The 19,775-nt window shown below is 42.4% G+C and overlaps 1 pseudogene; it reads right to left on the reverse strand.

Annotated features, from left to right (window-relative positions):
• Positions 1-4,819: 4,819 nt before the first annotated feature.
• Positions 4,820-19,775, reverse strand: part of LOC137352174 (uncharacterized) — a 296,154-nt pseudogene continuing 281,198 nt past the window's right edge.

Genomic DNA, 19,775 nt, shown 5'->3' on the forward strand with positions numbered 1-19,775 from the left:
ATTTAATAAGGTTGGGGAAGCTACATTTCCGAGCATGGAAACAGGTGATGTCAAGGAACACTGTTTGACTGTGGGTGGGTAGTCAAACCAAACATGATCCCATCCCTAACTGATTTCACACAAACACACACTTTCCAACAGGCATGGCTGAGTACAATCAGTAGCAGGAGGAACCTCCCTGATCTCCGTCTCTCCCCAAGCTTGTGTGCTCTCTTCTCCTGCAAGGAGAGAAAGCAGAGAGCTATGAGTGTTATCAATGACTTGTCTGGAGAGGAGGGAATATCAATATTTGTGGAGGGTGACTGTGAGGCACGGGTGCGAGAGCGCAATAGGATGAGGCTGGGAGAGAGTGTTGACTATTCAGATGAGGATGTGAGGAGGTGCCTGGAGATGAATAAGTGGATCAGCAAGATGTGATGTTCTGAGGAGTGCTGTGCAGGAGGATGCTGGGAAATCAGAGTGTGGGTCTTGACATCTGAAAGAGTTACGTCACTCATCTTTCCCGCTCTCCTGAGGTCCTGGATCCTCTTGGTGCACTGTCTCCAGGTTGGAGGAACTACACTGCTGCTGCAGGTTTCCTTTGCCTCTTCCATACATGCCTGCTTTGTTTGAATAATTGGCCTCTTTCTGCCGTCCTAGGGAAACCTCACCTCACTCCAGCCCCTCGTATCCCACAGCTGGACCTTCAGCTAAGAGAGTGATTTACCCAAAAGTCCTTGACAACGAAGTAACCAGCTAAAATTGTCCTCGTCAAACCAGCAAGCTACCCCATAGTGCCTGGATTCAGTAAAAGACTGGCTGGTGGCATGGGCAGTATCTCTTTAAACTGTTAATGTATCTGAGTCCACAGCTTCAATGCAACCAGCAGAAGTAATTCTTCCACATCTGCCAGAAAAGCAGAGTTGGAAAATGACTCTCATTATCTCTGATGATTCAACTATCCAGTAAATTGCCTGACAGGAAGGTAATTAACAGAGCTGATTTTCAGACTATGCATCGAAGAAACTTGTCCCTTTGGAACATACATTATTGGCGTCTGCTCCCAGCCGCAAACAAATCCACTGCTGGCTGGTGCACTCAGACAATCATACCTAATGTCTCAAAATTAACACCTTGCCTCACAACGTATAGCATCCTGTTGAAATCTCAGGTCACTGCTCGTCCTCCAAAAAACAGGTTGAGGCATGAAAGACTTCTTTCATTACTCCATTACCGACTCAACACTTGCCTAATTCTGATTGGGCCTACAGACTCTGTTAAGAGAACAGGAACTTTGTTTTGACAATCTATATGATCACATCACAAAGGTCTATAAAGAATTTTACCCAAAGCTTTGGCACGTTTCAAAATGTGTTAATATAAAAGTACATTCTAGTAAAGAGCATTCTAATCCTTTGCCCATTGATTCTATCTTTAATATTTTGAAGTATTATACTGTAGATATCCTGCTGTGATTTACTGTTTGAGTATTATCTTGTTTCAGTATTATCCTACCTGTAAATAATTATATTAGTTTTAACCCAGATACACTGGGCTGGATTTTCGTGCCTGGGTCCTAATCCCGCTGTTGGAATTGAATGCGGGTCGGGAACCGAAAATGCCCGCAGTGGGACCCCGAGGGAGGACTTTGGAGGAGGCGACCAATTAAGAGACCGCCTCTGGGAGCCCATCCAATTAAGGATGGCAGGCGGGCTCCGCACCCGGGTGGGCCAATTGGGGCCTACCTGGTGAGATGGGTGCTACTGCTGTCAGCGGGAGTACGAGAGGGCACTTCAAGATGGAGTCACCCTCTGAAGACTTTTCAATGTTTCACAATAAAATATGGCCATTGCTGCCAGACCAGTATTATGGAGAGGAGCTCCTCCACAGAATGCAGTGACCTTCTGGCAGTCGTAGCTGCGGGGCTTGTGGGGGGAGGGAGTGAAAATTAAACGAAGCATCACTAGCCCTCCAACCAGTCACCAGGAGGCTACCTCCATCCAGCCAATGGGCTTCGGCCTCAGCGGAAGGCCTGCATGCAATCTGGATAATTCCAGACTGCACGTGAAGAATCCACGCAATAGGCACTTTACCTAGTCTAACAGGCTACCAGACACTGGCGGGCAGGTAGTCATCATCCCCCGAAAGGAACCTTCCTCAAAATCAGCTGGCAGAGTAGCATGCCAGCCTATTGCATGAAATTGCTGGCAAGCCACCTCCGAACTCACCATCTTCGCAGAATGAAAATCCAGCCCACTGAACTGATGGTGCAGAGAAGACACATGATCACATTGGGGAACCCAGGTTATCGCCAGAATCGATAAACTAGTTACAGGTTAGTTGCTAATCATGGGCACACGATCTCAGACATGAGGGATACAGGTTAAAGTACAGAGGAAACTCTCTTGCTTACAGAAATCATCCTTTCGCTGTGAACACAAAGGCCCAATATTTGCAGGGAGGCAGGAAGGATGCAGGTGAGGCTGAAAACGGGAACACCGATGGCACAGAGGTCCTATTTGGCTTAAAAGCAGGGCCTCATTAACATTTTTTAAGCTCCATTTTCTGCCAGATGATTGGCCAAATGGACAGCCTGACTGGTGGGCTGGAGGAAACACCAGTGGAAGGAGGCGGGGAAGAAGGGGGAAGAGATCCTGGGCAACAAGAGGCTGCAATTGGAGGGGCGGGGAGGGCAGAAGTGAGGTCAGCAAGCGATGGGGTCGGGTGAGGAAGAGAGGTTGGCAATCGAGAGGGGTGGGGGGAGGCTGGCAATTTGGGCCAGGGCTGGCTGAAGGGTGCTGAAACAGCCTCTTACATTACAGAGCCAATAGCTTCTGCCTCCCTTTCACTGCTGAATCTCCTAACCCCTGGAAACACGCACACCAGCAATAAACCATAATCTTCCAATCTGCCCTAGATATAGAGGAAGTGCCAAAGGATTGGAGAACAGCAAATTCAAGAAAAGGTGTAAGGACAGTCCCAGCAACTACAGGCCAGTTAACTGGAGTGGTGGGTAAGGTTTTAGAAACAATAATTAGGGGAAAAAATCAACAGGCACTTGGAGTGGTTTGAGTTAATTAAGGATAGCCAGCATAGATTTGTAAAAGGCAGATCATGCTTGACTAATCTAATTGAATTTTTGATGAAGAAACAGAGAAGGTTGATGAAGGGAATATGCTGGATGTTGTCTATATGGATTTTTAAAAAGTGTTTGTTAAAGTATCACATAAAAGGCTGGTTAACAAAATTGAGACTGATGGAACAGGAGAGTCAGTGTCCAATTGGATAAAAATTAGCTCAAGGACAGAAAACAACAAGTCGCAGTAAATGGTTGTTTTTTAGACTGGAGGATGGTAGTCAGTGGTGTTCCCCAAGGGTCAGTGCTAGGACTACTTTTTTTGCTATACATTAATGACTTGGAACTTGGAATACAGAGTAGAATCTCAAAGTTTGCTGATGCTACCAAACTAGGAGGCACGGTCAACAGTGAGTATGATATGAATTGCCTGCAAGAAGACATAGATAGGCTAACAGAATGGGCAGATAAGTGGCAGATGGAATTAATACAGACGTGTGAGGTGATGCATTTTGGTGGAAGGGATAGGATGAGGAAATATATACTTAATGGCACAGTTCTAAAGAGTGTGCAGGATCAGTGAGACCTGGGGGTGCATGTGCATTGATCTTTGAAGGTGGCAGGACATATTGAGAGAGTAGTTAGCAAAGCATATGGAATCTTGGGCTTCATAAATAGAAGCATTGAGTACAAAAGTAGTGAAGTAATGCTAAACCTTTATAAAGCTCTGGTTCAGCCCCCACTTGAATACTGCATCCAGTTCTGGTCCTTGATCGGTTGCAGAGGAGATTTACCAGAATGGTTCCATGGATGAGGGATTTTAGTTACACGGTTAGTTTGGAGAAGCTGGGGTTGTAGTCCCTGGAGCAAAGGAGATTGAGGGAAGATTTGATCGAGGTGTACAAGTTTCTGACAGGCTTGGATAAGTTAGACAAGGAAAAACTGCTCCCATTAATCGATGGTACAAAGTCTAAGGGACACAGATTAAAGGTTTTGGGAAAGAGATCCGGGGGAACGTGAGGAAGAACTTTTTTACACAGCGAGTGGTAATGATCTGGAGCTCGCTGCCAATGAGGGTGGTAGAAGCAGAAACAATCAATGACTTCAAAAGGAAATGGAATGGGCACTTGAAGGAAATAAACATGCAGGTCTATGGGGATTGAGCAGGGGAGTGGGACTGACTGGATTGCTCTGCAGAGAGCCAGCATGGACTCGATGGGCCGAATGGCCTCCTTCTATGCCGTAAATGACTCTAAGTCATTGAAATGTCAATGGGTGCGAAAAATGTAAATGCAAAGAGAATATTTAACTACAGTTATGAGAATATCAAAGAATACAGGTACGAATTTGACAAGTTCATGTCAGACGAGTGATTAGAATAATCCCCCCACCACAATTCCTACCATAGCACAGTGAATATGTGCGATAGATTCCAACCAACAGCTGATGATTAACTCCTTTGATGACATTTGTGAAGAGCAAACTGAGGGTTAAATAAAGTGGAACGTTAGGTGACATATGCATTCTGCAGTTTTGCTCAGCAAATAGGTAGGTCATGTGCCGAATTAAATGGGGAGTATCCAAGGTACAAGTGCTGTGAAAGAACTGGACTTAATGAATGCAAATAGCCCTTTCTTTGCCATGGCTTTTTTATGCATAGCAGCAAACTTTGCTGACATCATACAGGGTGTTATATTTTTGCAATCTCAAATAATTGTTTAATCACTGGGCTTTTCATTGAGCAAATGTGGCACTCACCTTTGCTCATGATTTGGCGGCTTGCTCTTACTCCTCTTCTAAGATCACCAGGGCTTCCTGGTTACTGTCAGTGCTTGGCAGTGATGACCTTTCAGATCCCTTTTGATTGTCTTTGCTTTGATGCTGATCCTTGTTCAGTTTCACTGTTGCATCCGTGAGCTGCAACAGTCAAAGCCGAGGAAAGTGTAAGTTAGTTTTTTCCCCAGAATATTAATTCAAATTAATTAACAGTGAAACAATCAGTGGCTGCATAGCATCGGCCATCAGTCTACTTATACAAGAACTGTCTGTTGTTTTGTTCATGAATACTCTGATGTCTGGTGAGGTAGTGGTGGGGAGGGGAGGTGGTGGGGTGCTACACTTAACTTCAATACTCCTGGGTGAAGAAAGGAAAGTAAGCCGCGCTTCCCACCCCAGGTTGTTATCCAGCTCCTTAAATTGCAAGTGAGCATCTGCAAAGATCAGATGAGAACAGGATAAGGTCCAGTTGCGGTGGTTTTTGAGCCTGCCAATAGTCATCTCCTGAAGGCGTTAACTCCTTTACTTGGGGCACGAATCCACAGGGAGCATTTACTGCCTGCACCCTATCCAATTGGCCATTATTTATCGGTGAGCTTTGTCAGTAAGTGTTGTCAGACTTTTTGATTGTCAGCTGCAATAGTCTTAAATTATGAGTTTGGGTAGTCTCATCGTAGTCGGTGCGTGAGCTGGATCAAGGACCAGAAGTAGTCCAGGTAAGTTTAAATTTTTTTCTTTAAATGTTTCCTTCTGAACCAGGTGATAGCTATTGAAGTACCACACAGACCATGGCATACTGTAGGAGTCGACTTATTCACACATAATCAAGAATGGTATCTCATAGTCGCAGAATACTACTCAAAATTTTCTTTTATCAGGAAGATGGAAGACTTGAGAGCCACAATAATCTCAGCAGTGCCAGTTCTGTCCGCGGAGCGAGGGATTCCTGAATAGTTAATATGTAATACAAGAATCAGGCTCTGCAGCAAACAGCATCGTGCTGAATTAAACCAGACTGACTCCAGCCTTTTCCAAGTTTTAAAGTGTGGTTCTTTCCAACATCTGGGAACCAGAAACAACAAAGATGAAACATGGTGGCAGCGAGTGTCTGTGAGTAAACCTACAATATTTTTAAAAGTATCAGATTGAGAAAAGTGACCCAAATTAGTGCCAGAATGAGAGACAGAAAAACTGAGTGGCTCATGCAAAAACTCAAAAAAAAAAGATTGAAATGTCAGCCGGGAGAGGAATGAATGCACTGCTAGAACCCATCATGAATTGGGGAGCTGATGATGTCATAGAGGCATTTGAGAAGTTTAAACAAAAGTGAAATTTGGCATTCAGGAGTTTCCTAAAAGGCACTAGTGAAGAGATGGTCAGCTATATATTTCTGTGGCTGGAGATAAAGGATTACGTTTATTTACTATGGGTGGCGCAGTGGTTAGCACCGCAGCCTCACAGCTCCAGGACCCGGGTTCAATTCTAGGTACTGCCTGTGCGGAGTTTGCAAGTTCTCCCTGTGACCGCGTGGGTTTTCGCCGGGTGCTCCGGTTTCCTCCCACAGCCAAAGACTTGCAGGTGATAGGTAAATTGGCCATTGTAAATTGCCCCTAGTGTAGGTAGGTGGTAGGGAATATGGGATTACTGTAGGGTTAGTATAAATGGGTGGTTGTTGGTCGGCACAGACTCGGTGGGCCAAAGGGCCTGTTTCAGTGCTGTATCTCTAAATAAAAATAGATAAAATAAAAAAATAACAGCTGGGACGTAAGCGAAGAGGACAGCAGAAACCCAGACAAAATTTTTGAAAGATTCATCACCCATTTCCAGCCAAAATCAAATCATCAGATATACCGATATGAATTTCAAGGCCTCAGACAGGAACGAGGTGAGCCTATTGACAATTTTGTAACAAGATTGAAAAATGCAGCCAGAAAATGTAAATTTAAGGACATAGATGATTGGCTGATAGATCAGCTCATTTGGGCTTCTGCACATCCTGCAGTACAGAAAGCTCTAATCAGACAGGACAAGCTCACAATATCACAGGCGATAGACACTGCCAGAGCACATGAAGCCACGAGCAGATAGATGAAGACTCTGACCTCCAAAATGGCTAGCCTTCAGTTAAGCCAAGAGACAGGCAGCAGTGTTGATGCAGTGAAACAACAACTAAAGAATGTACACCAGACAGAGAGAAAGATGTGCAGGAGCTGTGGACGACCACTTGACTTGACAGATAGAAGGAAATGTCCCGCATATGGATCAATCTGCAGAACTTGCGGAAAGACCAATCACTGGGAAAAGATGTAAACAAGACAAGAAGGTGGTAGATGAGTCATCAGAGCCAGAGTAACAGGATGAAGGAATAGTGAAAGAAACCAAAACATCCATACCATAGAAGATGGCGATGGGTTTGAGATTTAAGAACATGATAGACATCGGAACCATACAATTGCATGAAATGTCTGGATGTGACAGTTCCCAGAGAAAAGAAATTCACACAACCATTCAGATCAGGAAGAGGCTGAGAAATAAGCCCACAACGATAAATCTGAAGGTGAAGATTGATACTGGACCGCAGAGTAACATCATCCCGATCAGATTATACCAGAAGATCTTTCCTGAAAATTTGGAGAAAAATGGTTATCCAAGGGAAGGTGCTCTGAAACCAAACAATGTCATGCCAACAGCATACAGGGGAACTGAGATTTGACAGCTAGGAACAATCCAATCAGAGGTACACACAAAGGAAAAGATGTTAACTGTATGTTCTACATTACTGAAACAGATGGTCCTGCTATCCTGGGGTTGAGCAGTTGTGAAGAACTGCAGATTATCTCAGTAAACCATGAGGTGAAGGAGGCAACACTGAGGGTTGAAGACAGTACACCCGTTGTAAAGCGCCCTCCGATCAGAAGCAAAGAAGATCTGGTACAAATGTACCCAGAGTGTTTTGGTGAGATGGTTGGATGCTTCGAAGATTTTGAATATCACATCACTATTGACCCAGCGATGAAACCAGTGATTCATCCCTCACGTAAAGTACCAGTAGAACTGAAAGGAAAGCTTGAAAGAGAGCTCCAAGATATGGAAGAAAAGGTGATTGCCAGAGTCACAAAGCCTACAGATTGGGTAAATTCTATCGTGGTGAGAGAGAAGCCAAATAGACGGCTATGAATTTGCCTAGATCCCAAAGATCTTAACCAAGCAATAAAGAGGGATCACTACCCTATCCCAACATTGAAAGAAATCACAGCCAGCAATACGGCAGAACAGGTCTATCAAAGATGACATCTCACTAGAAAATGGTGTTTTGCTGGCCGAATCCAGAATAATCATACCCAAAACAATGCAGGAAGAACTTCTCCAAAAGATACACGAAGGCCATATGGGAATGGATAAATGTAAGCTCAGAGCCAGATCAGCTGTGTACAGGATAGGGATATGCAAACATATCGAAGATATGGTATCTACATGCAATGTATGCCAGAAGTACAAAACCTCACAACAGAAAGAGGAGATGATAGCTACTGAAGTACCACACAGACCATGACATACTGTAGGAGTCGATTTATTCACACATAATCAAGAATGGTATCTCATAGTCACAGAATACTACTCAAAATTTCCTTTTATCCGGAAGATGAAAGACTTGAGAGCCACAACAATAATCTCAGCAGTATGAGTTCTGTTCACTGAGCAAGGGATTCCTGAAAGGTTAATATGTAACACAAGAATCAGGCTGTACAGCACACAGCATCGTGCTGAATTAAACCAAACTGACTCCAGCCTTTTCCAAGTTTCAAAGTGTGATTCTTTGCAACATCTGAGAAACAGAAACAACATAAAGACGAAACACCAGGAGGAACAGGTGTGATCTTGCAGGCCTCACAAGGAAACCTTCAGCTTCCCCTGCCCTGGGTTTTACCCACTCCCTTCCAAGACCACGACCTGCCTCCCCCAATCCAATTACTTAGCTGCTGGGGACTGTTTCCTCTGGCACCTGACAATGGGCTCCTGTCACTCTTTCATTCCAACTCCCACTCACTGGCCAAAGAGTGATTTCCGCCAGTTCCGGGCAGCAGTCTGACCTACATTATGGGAATGAGGCCCAGGAGCAAGTATCTCTTTGGGCCCCCAGTGCTACCGGCATGTGAACTTTCTATTCATCCAGCATCTCTCCCACCTTCTGGTAAAATCACACCCAGTGAGTCTTAAATACTACAGAACTTGGTGCCAGATTAAAAACTCAAGATTAGATATTTATCCCATCAAACCTCATTCATATAATCTGATGTGAAGCAGTCAAGCAAACAAATAGTTAACAGTCTTAGCACTGCAGACAATGAGACCAAGAGCCAGTAACTGCGCTAACATTTTCCACAGCTGCCAATTACACTTGTGTGGCAAATCCTGTATCCACTGGTATTATCAATGCTTCCCTCACATCAAAGGTCACATATAGATAGTACAGCTACCCAGTCTGGCTGAACCAAGTGGCATGTCTCTGATCTATCATTTAATACTTATTGAAAAGAACCCTCTCCATTTTAAATCCTGTACTTTAGCAATACAAGGCCAGAGACAGAATTTCCTGCTTTTGTCACAGAATCATCAAGTTGAAAAGCATGCAGCTGACAATCCAACAAATTGTTAGTCTTTAATCGTCCTGCATTTTAAGCCACAAATATGTCATAGTCATTACTTTCCAGGTTACACAGCTGCTTCCAGTACATTCATGCATTATTGTATGTGATCTTCTATCCAGTGGCCCAAGCTTCAAATGTTCTGTGTGGGACAATCGCAGACAGAATGTTCTTTGTGGAAATGCACATTAAACTGGTGAATCAGCAGATGTTGTTGAACTTGTATATTGTAAAGCTTAAGTTTTAGTTTTCCTTTGTTCTCCAATTATCTCGTCCCTTCTCCTGAGGCTGCTGACTCACATCAAGGTACAGGCCCACATGGGCTGGCTGATTCCCAGTACCTTGCCCAAATGGCCATTCTTCAAGTGCGAGCCTGGACAGTGGCAGACAGCAGGCTAATCGACAATGGGAGTGCATTATAGCAGAGTCTGATGCTGTTCTCACCCTTTGTCCACAAGCATGGACTTTTCTGGAAAATCCACTGGATAGTGAAACGTTGGCTAGCGTATGCTTCATCTAGCCCAGATTCACTAAGACTGATTGTAACATCCCTATCACCATTGCAGCTGGCATCAGCCTGGCTACTGAACCCTGCTATTGCACCTGGAGGAGTCAGGCTTGGGGACCCGTGCGATTTCCATTGCCAGCCCTCATTATAATCTGCCTAGCGAGCTGTCAGCACAAAACACATTCCTCATGGTCAGCCCCAATTTGGAAGTGGTAAATCGGGTGGTGCAGCCCCGTCAAGGGCCTGCAGCAGCAGAACAGGCAACCATGTTAGCTTCCTGTGTGGCACTTGGTCGAGTGTCTTCCAAAGGTCCATATACACAACATCTACTGTGATACCTTGATGAATCTTCTCTGTTACCTTATCAAAGAATATGTGAAAGCTTTTAAACACGTGTTTATTTGTGTTCTTGTGTCTAAAAGGAAAGCATAATTTTAAGAGCCTCCTTGAAGGCCCACAAACATGCAATGGTGATTAATTAGATTGGGGGTGTGGTCAGATTCTAGTTTTTAAACCAGTGTTAAAGACCGATTTACGCTGCACATAATTTGCATGATCTTGTGTGCTGGTTTGGCCGATCTTGGGTGAATTGCGTTGGAAAGCTAATGGACACTCTAGGCCCATATCTGAACACTCCATGTCAAATCCTTCACGGCAGAAAGACTACAGCTTCAAAAGCCATCTGAAAACATGACATTCATTGGGTTGTATTCTGAGGGTGACAAATAAAATGGAAGCAATTAAAGCCAAGTTCTATTAATGCAGATTGACTAGTTTACCTCATTGCTGCCCAGAGCCTCATTTTCATGGATTGTCGTTATTGAGTGACGCGGCTTCATAACATACAAATGGAGAATGACAAGAAAAGTGAAAGTGTGGAATACAATACTAGCAGTTCAAACACTACAGCACAGTGACAAGTTACTGCCAGCTATTTTTCGTGCACATTCTGGGGATGGTGTGATCTTTATTATAATTCATTCCCTTTAAGCTTACTAGCACTGAAACAGCAACAAAACTATCAAGTGAGGGAAACCAAAATAAGTTAGTAACATATACAATACATATAGAGAAAATATACAACAAACCGGAGCAGAATTACTGCAGCAGTCATCCCCCTTTTTGGGGAATATAAATCATCTTAGTCTCTGTAATGTGTCCTCAGTTATATTATACAGTTACAGTAAATTAGTCTAAGAATTGTCTTTATTTGCAGTAAGTTGAATTGTTGCATTCTGAATGAGTGCAGGATTACACTGCATTCAGATGTTTTCCTAGTCCTGTAGTACAACACACAGTGATCCTTCACGCTGAGTGAGTGAGTGTAGTGCTTAACCTCTCAGTCTCCAGTAAAAATATATGGATAATTAGAATGACACCAAACACAAACCCGCTCAGTGAATAATGTGTTCACTAACTTCTTGGACCTATGGTTCCAGAGTCCAGAGCTCTTCAGTGGTGACAATATCCTGTTATGGGCAGAGAAATTTACTCTGCTGATTGTTTCTTTTTCCACCTTCAGTTTTCTTCCCCTCTCTCTCAGTGTGACACTTGGGTTTATCATAGCACCAAGTGCCCTCCAATTCTTTGCCCAATTTGACATTTCTCATTTGGTAGCCTGAAAATTGATGCTGGTGGAGTATTTGACAATGGCAGGAAACAGTGACCTTGTCCCGAACAGACAGGCAAATATACGTAAACTTTCCAGTAGTAATCACTGGATATCAAGAGCAATACCTTGGGATAATTCTCCCTTTCCCAACTCAAGATACTGAGGCTAAATCGAAAGGGTGCAGATGAGATTAACTAGAATGGTACCAGGGATACAGTACTTCAGTTACATGGAGAGACTAGAGAAGCGTAGGAAATTAAGGAGAGATTTAATAGCAGCGTTCAAAATCATGAAGGGTTTTGATAGAGTGAATAAGAGAGAAAGTGTTTTCACTGGCAGGAGGGTCAGTAACTAGAAGACACAGAAGTTTGTGGCAGCAGCTGAAGATAATGGCTTCAGTCTTCTCAATATTTAATTGGAGGAGATTTCTGCTTATCCAGCATTGGATGTTGGACAAGCTGTCTGATAATTTAGTGACAATGGAAGAGTGGAGAGAGGTGATGGTGAGGTACAGCTGGGTGTTATCAGCGTACATGTGAAATCTAATACTGTGCTTTCAGATGATATTGTTGAGGGGTAACACGTGGATGAGAAATAGGAGGGGGCCAAGGATAGATCCTTGGGGGGACATCAGAGCTAACTGTGCAGAAAAAGAAGCCACTGCATGTAATTCTCTGGCTACGATACGATAGCTAAGAGTGGAACCAGTCGAGAGCAGTCCCACCCAGCTAGACAACAGCAACACTCTGTGTGGCAAGAACAATGCCAGACAAGCCAGAAAGTCCCAAGCTCAAGATCTGTACTAAGTTCACTGATCTCTGGCGGGGTAGCACTCAGCATGGTACAGTTAGCCTCAGCACCCCTAAACAAAAGAGGGATAATATCAACCACAGCTGCCATTGAATAGCCCTCACTAGAAAGTACAATGGGATTGAGAAGATAATGAGTTTGGGCCTTGTTGTGACACTCCTCCTGCCCCCGGCCCCAAACACAAGTCAATGGCCTGCAACACTCAATGTTTAAGGTCATACATTATGAATAATCACTTTGGTCAGCTAATGATCTAATGGCACGGAATCAGAACCACAGTATCACCTCGAGGTGCAGCACAGAAAAGGGAGAGAAAATTGGTAAAAAAACTCAAAAAGTATTAATTGACAGAATAAAAGTGATATATTTTACTCATTCTTTACTCACTCCTGACTACATTTCTTGATTCTCAATAGTTACACATTTTAAGATCAGATTCCTGGGTCCTCAATTTACAACAGTCGCCTTTAAGCACTTTGAAAAATTCTGCATTTTGTTTTGTTGCAGTGAGTCATAGTTAACTACAGGTCTGAGGAGTTAAATGAAGGAGTGGTTCATTGATGTCAAAAATTGGCTTTTTAAAAATCAGTCGATTGTCAAATGAAGGAAGGATCTCATCTTTCAGAGTTAAAAACCAATGAGGGGAAAAAGGATTAGATTTTTTTTTTAAAAAGCAAACAATCAAAGGTCCACTTCTGGACATTATCTGTAACCAGTTATGGAACATGGGATATGCTCAAACACTTTCATCTCCTACATAGTAACAGCAGAATTCCTTTATTGTTTTTAGGAGTTAGCTAACAGAATCAATAATTTTCACCCTTAAAGAACAACAAAGAACAGTACAGCACAGGAACAGGCCATTTGGTCCTCCAAGCCTGCGCCGATCTTGATGCCTGTCTAAACTAAAACCTTCTGCACTTCCGGGGACTGTATCCCTCTATTCCCATCCTATTCATGTATTTGTCAAGATGCCTCTTAAACGTTGCTATCGTACCTGCTTCCACCACCTCCCCCGGAAGCAAGTTCCAGGCACTCACCACCCTCTGTGTAAAGAACTTGCCTCGCACATCCCCTCTAAACTTTGCCCCTCACACCTTAAACCTATGTCCCCTAGTAACTGATTCTTCCACCCTGGGAAAAAGCTTCTGACTATCCACTCTGTCCATGCCACTCATAACTTTGTAAACCTCTATCAGGTCGCCCCTCCACCTCCGTCATTCCAATGAAAACAATCCGAGTTTATCCAACCTCTCCTCATAGCTAATACCCTCCAGAACAGGCAACATCCTGGTAAACCTCTTCTGTACCCTTTCCAAAGCCTCCACATCCTTCTGGTAGTGTGGCGACCAGAATTGTACGCAATATTCCAAGTGTAGCCTAACTAAAGTTCTGTACAGCTGCAACATGACTTGCCAATTTTTATGCTCTATGCCCCAACCGATGAAGGCAAGCATGCCGTATGCCTATCAGAAATGAAGTCAATCCTTTCAATCAATCACTGTGCAAGAGACAGATGGTTTTCAAACCCCACTGTGGACACTGTACTTTTTGAAAAAGTTCCAGCAAATCCCACAGGACATGTGGGAAACTAAACACTGAAATGGCAATGTTGTTATAACCGTGTGAGTTTTCCTAATTCTGTATTGTGAAATAAGAATTCCATTCACACAAGCACCAAGGTTCCTTAGACATATCCTTCCAAACCCGCGACCTCTACCAACTAGAAGGACAAGGGTAGCAGATGCATGGGAACACCACCACCTGCAAGTTCCCCTCCAAGCCAAACGCCATTCTGATTTGGAACTATATCGCCGTTCCTGCACTGTTGCCGGGTCAAAATCCTGGAACTCCCCTACCTAACAGCACTGTGGGCGTACCTACCCTTCATGGACTGCAACGGTTCAAGGAGTCAGCTCACCACCACCTTCTCAAGGGCAATTAGAGATGGGCAATAAATGCTGGCCTGGCCAGTGATGCCCACATCCCATGAACGAATAAAAAAAAAACTAAACAGCTTATGCAGTTGGAGAAAAAACACAAAAAAGTTCTGCTTATGTGCTGCACGTGTTCTCTGGTTATCTCCAAAATCAAAATAGTTACAATTGCGCAGATCAATTGACATTTGTGGGAGAGAGACGGCGTAGTGATTTCAGCAGGATATTTTATCAGAATTGGACCCAAAATATTAATTAATAACTTTTCAAATGCTCTCTGGCTTGTGCCTTTCCAGCATTTCCTGTTTTTATTTCAGATTTCATGCAAAGACATCTTTCTTTTTACTTCACATCTGATGGAGTTGAAGCCAGATTGAAATAACTTCCCCTGTTTTCTCCCCTTGCCTCCTGTCCTCTTGCAGTGACACCCGATGGTGTACAGTTGAAGCATATTTACTTCTTACATAAGGTGTATGTTTTATTCATTTCTCAGCACTCGCTTACAATATTTCCTTTAGGCAAAAAGGAACTTTTTTTGATATAGAGAAATCGAATAATGGTTTGGCATTCTACAATTCTTTGATGTTAAATGGATTGTGCGGTTCACAGATAGGATAACAAATGGGCTCCAAAGTTTTGATTGTTGAAGGCAGTCCTTTATTTAAAGAGACAAAAACAAAGACTTGGAATATATATCACAGCAGCAGTTCAAGAAGTGGTGGGGGGGGGTGGTCACCACCACCTCCTCAAGGGTAATTAGGGATGGGCAATAAATGCTGGCCTTGCCAGCGATGCCCATATCCCATGAACAAATATTAAAAGACCTTAAGGGAGATATTCATTGGCAGTATCCATGGTAACAGGTCTTAAGAGGAACAGGTTAAAAATTTTGTATTTTATTAGTAGTTTCTAACAGTATAACACCTGTTTTATTCTATTCATGAGATAGGCCATAATAAACTTAATTTAAAAATAAATCATTCTTGTGGACGTTGCTGGAAGAGCCTGCATTCATTCCCCAACTCTCGTTGTTTTAAGAAGGTGTTGGTGGGACTATTTCTTAACAGCTGCAGTCCCTGTGGTGAAGGTGCTCCCACAATATTGACAGGTAGGGAGTTCCTGCATTTGGACCCAGTTAAGATGAAGAAACTTGAGGGTAATCAATGATACTACCCATGGATGGTGGGTTTTTTCTGACTCACGACAATAGATTTTATGGGGCATAGTTCCCAGTAAGATCCTGGGTTGAAGAATTGGGTGCAGAGGCTAGCATGTCCAATTGGCAGCATACGATTTTATGCAGGGCACTGGAAAGCTTGCACAGAAAATAGAGCGCATTGATCTTCATGTATAATTCTTCAAGAATGGAGTCTCACAAATTTTTTCAATGGAGAATATTGTATATCTCACCATTTCGTATTGTATATTCAACTGATTCTTTTTCTCCTCTGTTCAGACTGAAAAGTTTCTAGCATCAATAGCCAAATGTGCCACCTCAATGGTCTCGGTTATTTTCACAAAGGACGATAGTTGAACTTTAGCATTCTACTATAAAACGGTGATGTATCTAAATGTACTGCAGCCACAATTATCAACCATTTTTTTTTAATCACAGGTTTAAGGTTAAGGTTAAGCACCACTGCAATGAATGTGTTATTCATGGATTTGACTGTACAACGTTGAGTGGGTTGGAGAATCCACCTGACACCTGGTTTGATACAGTGTGACAGTACTGGATTGGTGAATTGCTTCAGCATAATACAAAGCCCAGGAGAAAAAAAAAACTCCAAATAGGGGAGTATTTTCTCTGTTCATTCTCAGCTTTATACTGAGTGATATTTTTTGTTAACATTGGCATTTAGAGGAAAACATCTTACTTTTCAAATATCATCTCTTGTCCTCATATTCTCAAACCCATAACTATGTAAAGAATGTTGAAAAAGTGAAATATTCAGCACCTTTGTACAATTGTGCATCTACTGCAAGGGTTGCAACAATTTTCAAACTAAAAAAAAATTTAATCCATCATTAGGTTTCTTGTAATGTAATTGCATGTATTAAATGTAGCATGGGTACAGTAGCAAAGAGGTTAACTAATGATCTGGAGACATGAGTTCAATTCATTCAAATGGGAAATTTAAATTTAATTAGTTAAATAAATCTGGAATAAAAAGCTAGGTTCAGTAATGGTAACCATGAAACTACTGAATTGTTGTAAAAAAAAATTCTGATTCACAAATACCTTTATGGAAGGAATCCTTACCCTGTCTGGCCTATATGTGACTCCAGACCCATAGCTATGTGGTTGACTATTAACTGCCTCTGAAATGGTCGAGCAAACCACTCAGTTGTATTCAAGGCAGCAACTCATCACCACCCTCTTAGGGGCAATTTGGAATGGGCAATAAAAGCTGGCCTTGCCAGCAATGCCCACATCCTGTAGATAAATAAAACATGTGCTTGTTGTTCCCTTCCTTAATAATTTCTGTGCAAAACACAAACTCTGTTGAGTCAAACAATTATATTCAGACAGAAAAACATATCACAGCACAAGAAAGCATTACTGACCAGCTTCTCACCTTAATGTACAGGGAGTGGAGACTGCGAGAGAGGTTAGAGGTCATGTAGTAGTTACATGGGGCAATGGGAGAGAAACGAATATGTGATCCAGAGGTTAGACAAGTGACAGGTGAGAGAGACAGTGGAATTGACTGGGACATGTCCTGAGAGCACAGCATGGTCTGGTACGTTTCATGGCAGAAACTGGGATATGAGACAGAAGTTAGGATGGTGGATAATGGGAACAGCCACTGTTGAAGAAGAGCAGACAATAAAACAGATGGAACAATACTGTGAATGAACTCCTGCACTCAATAATAGTTGAGGTGAATTGCTCAATGGAGATAATTTTAGCCAAAAAATGTCAGAGCAAGTATATAAACGGACTTCCCTTTTGTTAAACTCATGTTAAATTTCTCATTTAAACTGTCAACAGGAATTTTACTTTATAAAAGATTACTGTGCAGAACATATCAGTATCAATAAAATGAAGATCTAGCATGTAATTCTGATAGCAAAGTGAAATATAGTTTGACCACAATAATTTGAGCCTGTGCATAGAAGGACATGGTGAGTGAAGCAGTGTATGGATACTATACATCAGAGTCAAAACAAACACCATTAAAATTGCAGAAAATTAGTTTGAGCTAAAATGAGGTTCAACAGAGGAATTGTTTCCCTACAGCACAAACTTTGTGCCAAGGGGTGAACAGACATTAATGTCAGAGCTGGAGTTTGAAAAGCACCATTTTTGCTAAGTAACTCACCTCACCTGCATCTACCTCAACTCTCTGATAAGATAATCTTTTAACAGATAACTTAGGGAAGTGAGTAAAGGACAAAGGAAACAAAACAATTTTTAAATGACATGTTTTGCGTTCAGTTCATTATCTTTTAGGTATAACACATCACCATTGATCTTTATACTATAAGCTTTCCTCAAAGCATCCAAACCTTCATGAAAGAGGCTCTCATACAAGCTGCATAAAGGTTACCAGGGTAATTTTACACTCAGGAAGTAGCAGTTCGACAACATTACACATTATAGTTTTTGATTACAGCAGTAGGTGAAATTAATGTTGCAATGATATGAACACATCACCAATTACATGGTGTTGCATTGTACACTTAAAACCAAATTTAAGTACTTTTCCAGGCAACACTGGCCTTTTTTTCTGCTGAGCTCTAAAAACACTAAAAATATAAATACAGCCAATGCCACAGAAACAGCAGATGCAAGTAGCACTACCTCAGCTTTGAGATGATGTCAACTTAATGAAAAAGGATTTCAATTGTTGCTATTAATGGGACAATGTAACACATATGACTGAGCTCAAAACTGTCACTGTTCAGTGAACAACATCAACTACATAATCCACATTTTAACAATCTACCTCAGTTCGGATTAAATCACTACAAAGCACACAGTTGGGTCCAGGTACGTATGAATGGGAAGCAGCAGCAATCAGATAAAATTCTATCAATATTGTATATCTTCAAAGGATAATTCAGGATAATAACGAGAATGTTTGATGGTTTAATGCAACTGGGGCCAGCCTCAACTTTTTAAGCTGCCTACCTCTTTGATTTCAATATCACTGGTTTCTTCAGGGCGTTGCCTAAAAGGATTACGACAGCTCTCTTGCATCTTTGGGGTTGCAGGTGTCTTCTGAACAATGGTAACTGGACGAATCACTCCAGGTCGAGTCTAGATTCAAAGTTTTGAAGGAAAATAACAAAGATAAAACATGGTAGTGTGCTGCAGACAATTAAGTAAAATGTAATCAACAGTGGTAATAATTACACAAATAATCTCAAAAGGCTAAAAATTATACTGTGGGATACTGGCATATGAATTATTAGCACATTTGAAATTCCTTGCTCTACTATGTTAACAGAGGCGTTAGTTACCTTTTTTGTTTAAAAAAGTACAAAATAAATCTGTTCAAATAGCAAAAGAAGGGGCTTCACATGAACAGCATCCCAGGACATCATTTCAAAGCCAAAGGGTTCAAGCCAAGTCATAATTTCCTAAGGCATAGATTACAAAAGCAGGGAGGTCATGTTGGAGTTGTACAGAACTTTGGTAAGGCCACAGCTGGAGTACTGTGTGCAATTCTGGTCGCCACATTATAGGAAGGATGTGATTGCATTGGAGGGGGTGCAGAGGCGATTCACCAGGATGTTGCCTGGGAGGGAACATTTAAGCTATGAAGAGAGGTTGGATAGGCTTGGGTTGTTTTTGCTGGAGCAGAGAAGACTGAGGGGTGACCTGATCGAGGTGTACAAGATTATGAGGGACATGGACAGGGTGGATAGGGAGCAGCTATTCCCCTTAGTTGAAGGGTCAGTTACGAGGGGTCACAAGTTTAAGGTGAGGGGTGGGAGGTTTAAGGGGGATTTGAGGAAGAACTTTTTTACCCAGAGGGTAGTGACAGTCTGGAATGCCCTGCCTGGGAGGGTGGTAGAGGCAGGTTGCCTCACATCCTTTAAAAAGTACCTGGATGAGCACTTGGCACGTCATAACATTCAAGGCTATGGGCCAAGTGCTGGCAAATGGGATTAGGTAGACAGGTCAGGTGTTTTAATGCATCGGTGCATACTCGATGGGCCGAAGGGTCTCTTCTGCACTATTATTCTGTGATTCTGTGAAAAGCCCCAAGGTGAGATTTTCATAGTACGCCTGTTTCTCTTTACAAAATACAAAGCAGTGATATTTTCATCTCTTAAAGTGTTATTGGTGATGTCACTGAAGGATTCTCAGTATCGCATCTGCAAGTAAAAAGCTTTTGGTGAAACCATTTGCCAACATGTCACATGGTGACGTGAATCACACCAAAACACATCGGGCTGGATTTTGTGACGATGGCAG

The sequence above is a fragment of the Heterodontus francisci genome, chromosome 3 (genome assembly GCF_036365525.1).
Source record: "Heterodontus francisci isolate sHetFra1 chromosome 3, sHetFra1.hap1, whole genome shotgun sequence".
Classification (NCBI taxonomy): domain Eukaryota; kingdom Metazoa; phylum Chordata; class Chondrichthyes; order Heterodontiformes; family Heterodontidae; genus Heterodontus; species Heterodontus francisci.